Source organism: Halyomorpha halys, unplaced genomic scaffold, assembly GCF_000696795.3.
Source record: "Halyomorpha halys isolate HHAL.00 unplaced genomic scaffold, Hhal_1.1 Scaffold124.1, whole genome shotgun sequence".
NCBI classification, from domain to species: domain Eukaryota; kingdom Metazoa; phylum Arthropoda; class Insecta; order Hemiptera; family Pentatomidae; genus Halyomorpha; species Halyomorpha halys.
The window spans coordinates 657,665-662,239 of NW_027111282.1; the positions used below are offsets into that span (position 1 = coordinate 657,665).

General features: G+C 28.7%; 1 protein-coding gene and 1 pseudogene across 6 annotated transcripts in view; both read left to right on the forward strand.

Moving 5' to 3' along the window:
* The window catches only part of Ih (hyperpolarization activated cyclic nucleotide gated potassium channel Ih), a 734,518-nt gene that overhangs the window by 126,953 nt on the left and 602,990 nt on the right, over window positions 1-4,575 (forward strand). The gene's annotated exons all lie outside the window — the stretch shown is intronic.
* Window positions 4,483-4,575, forward strand: LOC112210141 (U6 spliceosomal RNA; annotated as a pseudogene).

Genomic DNA, 4,575 nt, shown 5'->3' on the forward strand with positions numbered 1-4,575 from the left:
TATATAGTTATTATATATGTAGTTATATATAAATAGCTGAAAACTATTTACACACCACTTTGTAGGGCTTCATAATCCACCATATATATCTGGTCAATGTCTGTTTAACCTCTCGTCTTGAACAGCCCATATGAAGCATTACAAAGTGGGACGAAACGTCCAACAATAAATGGTTGAAAACTATATTGTTTTTGACCGCAACCCTGACCATCTTTTTCATATTTTTAATTATACGGTCAACTATTTGATTAGTAACCATTGAAGTAGACTGTAGCAGTTTGATAATAATGAAAGATGAAATATAATAATGTAGAGGTAAGAAGATATGTATAAGATAAGACATGTAAATAATGCCTAAAAAACTGAAAACAATTTAAATAAACATAATGAACTGTGTGAAAGAAGTATTGTATCAACATGGTATCATATATATATACACACACATATGAGTGTGTGTATATACATATTATAATTCATATGTAAGTTGCTTACCGATTGTATCATGTATTTCATTTTTCTTTTCATTATGTTGATTTAAATTGTTTTTCAGTTTTTTAGATATTACATACATATCTTCTTACCTCTATGTTATTAATTTCATCTTTATTTTTTATCAATTTATTGCTGTCTACTTCTATGGTTATTAATCAAATATTTTATATTCAATTCATTCTAATGTATATTTATAAATTTGTTAGTTTATTTATTTATTTTAATTTTTATATTTATCTGAATAATGGCTGTTATCTCTTTTTTGTTTTTTAGCCCTCATGAAGACCTGAGATTCAGGTCGAAACGTCGGCACGAATAAATTTTTTTTTTACTTGTTTTTATTTGCTATTTGCACATAATATTTTTTATTTTTGAAAATTTGGAAATCCATTGCATTGGCCGTTATCTAGGGTAATTATAATAAAAAAATGGAAAGGTTGTATTGAAGTGTTCATATCAGTTTTCCAAGACAAGGCCCTGCTTCTATAATACGGAGTAAAGCCGAAGTTCGCGTGATTAGCCACCATAATTCTCCCTTTGACTTCTTGTTTCACATTATTATCTAGTATAACAAGGCATCCGAGAAAGATAAACTCCTTCACCTTTTTGAATACATAGAATTAGATCTATTGATATACATATACTGTAAAATAAGGTGAGATTGTGCCATTTTTTTTTCTATGCTCTTTTTTAATTTACCAACATATTCGGATGAATTCAGTGGAGAGAGATAAGTAAACATTTTAACTTTCTATTTCAGAATAGAAAAAAATATTGAGGGGTTGGGGTTGGTAAGAATATTTTTTTATTCTTAGTATAATCTTGGCTAAAATGAGACGGCTCTTTTTTTCTCCTTTATTGTTTACACCGATTCAGCTGAGATAAATTCTAACACTTCTTACTTTGAATCACACCACTTCTAGTTATTTTTCACTTATTTTGTTTTAATAAAACTATAAATAATTAAAAACAAATATTAACAATTTAATAAATTTGAATAAATTAATGAAATAAACTAAATATTAAAAAAAAAAACAAAAAAAAAACCTTTTTATATCGATGAATTTTATTTTTATTTAGACGCTTAAAAAAAGAAATATGCCCTGATTCCCAAATGGTCGGAGCACTACTTATGGAAAACAAAATAACAAAAAAAAAAAAAAGGGGGGGATAGAAAAGCACCGCCCTATGAAGTAATTTTATTATTTAAGTTAAAATAGGTAAAATAATACAAATTCACAATATTTCATGAAGTGATTAGAAACAATATTATTAAAAAAATAATAATAATAAAAGTAAATGGGGCCTTAATGTGGTATTAAAGGAATGTGATAGCCCTTTTTGATTTCTAAGAGAAATTAATAACAAGATTAATAGCTTTAATAACAAGCTCCCAGAGGGCACGTATTTGCTAAATTACGTTTAAGCCTATTTTCGGCCCACATGGCACAATCTCACCTCATTTTATAGTAGGATATTGAGTCGGGTATTGGAATGCAAGATACAAACGTCAGGGTCTTATAGAAGCTTTCAAGTTCATATTGTCTTAATAACTTCCGTTTGACAATAATGGCTCTTCTATTTATTATCTAATCTCTAGGTTGTCTTGATAACCGAAAAGAAAACCAAGACTAACTTCCAAAATTAAACATTTTCTTGATGTACAGATTTCGTCCACATTTTATAAACGCAGATTTGCTAACAAATCAATAAATAAATACAATAAAGTTGGATAAAACGATAAGAAGGTATCAAATTATAATTCGGAAATTCTTCATCGATTAGATCATTAGATTAATAAAATTCATTTTATCTTATATTGAGTCTTACAACTAAGTTACATAAATGTTAAATTATTCAATGAAGTAAAGATACGTCAGGATTTTGTAAGCACAAATGGAAGATTAAAAAATTGTTTCAACAATGCAAAGAAAATCAATATTTCCGACAATGCGTGGAAAATCTTAGGTACGGTACCTTTTAAAGTAGAGTAAGCAGAACTTTTTAAATAAAATTGAAGTGTAACTAACACCTTTATCTTAATCTGATAAGATTACATACTGATATGTGAGATTTATGATGATGATTCCAATTTATCGTAATTCTCTCATTAATATTCCGGCCTTTCATACCAATTATTACATAATGCTTGCTTAATATTGGCACAATTTTTATACTCAAGTCGGTGAGAAGTCACAAAGTTTCTAAAAATGAAAACTTTCCATCCAAATTTTTAATTTAATTAACAGTCCAAATTTTACTCTCTATTTAAATTATAGAGATCAAGTTAAATAATAATTATTATTTTTTTATTGTGATATTATTTTATGATGTTTTTACGGTCTTAAAAATACATTTTTTAATGAACAAAGGCTTCGTCATAGTAACATTTATAATAATAAATTAAAACATAAAGTTGCGAGAAAAAAAATGATACAGGATAGATGTAGAGAATTTTTAAAAAATGCCATGAATTTTTTACCGTTGTTTAATCAGTAAATTAAACAACATTGTCATGTCTCCTACCCATGCGATAGAGGCACAGCCCACCTAACCACAAAATACCCTTTGAATACCTGAGATCATTTGGGGTTTGCTGCTCCAGCTTTAGAACATTATACATAGAGGAAACCAGATTATTCGAATATCTACACAGCTTCAACATGTGGGATATCCCGTTTACTTTAGTAAAATCTAAACTAAACTTGTTGGGAATAAAGGTGTAATATTTTTGATTCAGCCTCAAACCCGATCATTTTTATTTTGAATTACCTATATAAGAATTATATTAAAGAGAAGTATTGGAGTCGTGGAAAATTCGAATTTCAGTTTTAATGTAAAAAACACGTTTTAAAATCGTGTGTGAACAGTCTAGTTCAATTTTATGTTTTTTTTACTATTACTCTCCAAAATGGTTCTAACGATTTTTATTGAACTCTGTAAATTAATTTAAAATAAGACTCAACTCGATGTCATTGAAATAGTTTGACAGGGCTTAAAGGCAGAATTTTCGAAAATATTTCTTTTAAAGTTCCTTTAATTTCTTTAAAAATAATTAAACATTTTCCACTGTTAGCAGTGCCCAGATACATTAGGATGCTATAACACACGGCGTACCCATCAATCCATAATTGGACATATATGCACTATAATACATTAAAATATTCCGTTTTTCAAACAATAATTATCAATAAACTAAATAAAATACATTTTTTTTTCTATATAAATGTATTTGTTTTTCCCCTTCTCGCACAAAGCCATAAACATTTACTAATTCGTCAAATACATTGTCCCCCCTCTTTCACTCCTTCATACCTCTCCTCTTCAGTGATCTGCAGCAAACCGTTCGATCAATTAAGCAAATTAACAAAAATCATCAATAGATGGCAACGCATAAATAAAGCAGACACAAAATCAGCTGCTGTGATTTTTACTGCTTTTTTTTTACTAAAAAACAAAACAATTTAAAGAAATTAAAAAGAATTAATTCATAAATTTAAAGAACATATAAATAAGTTAGAACACACAAATAGGTTTAAAAAAATATTTAAGTATAAGGAGAAGGTGGTTGGGTGTGTGGTAAGTGAAGAACACAAATAAGTTGTTGTTGATTATTGCTTAAAGGCGTAAAAACCTCTTTGATGACCAGAATACGCCTATGAAATGATAAAAGTAAAAAAAAAATAATCAAAATCAAAGAGGAGTTATAATTTATAAAGAAGGCGATGTGCCTTTAAAAATTCAAATACTAATGTAGTTTTAGCTTCCTCATCTGTGAGAGCTTCTGATAAATGATCAGGTGAGAGTGCGTGAGGAGAGTATGACCCATTCTGAAGCGGGCTAGAGCAACTTCCTCCATACGGCTGTTGCGGTAGGATGTTGACCATGGTTTTACTGATTGTTTTATTTCTTTTAATTTACTCGGAGAGCTTTCATCCCACTTGGCCTGCCATTTTTCTAATATTTGTAATTTAAAGGGTATGTATATATGTACACGCTTCGGCAGTACATATACTAAAATTGGAACGATACAGAGAAGATTAGCATGGCCCTGCGCAAATAAGTGAAACTTTTATATATATA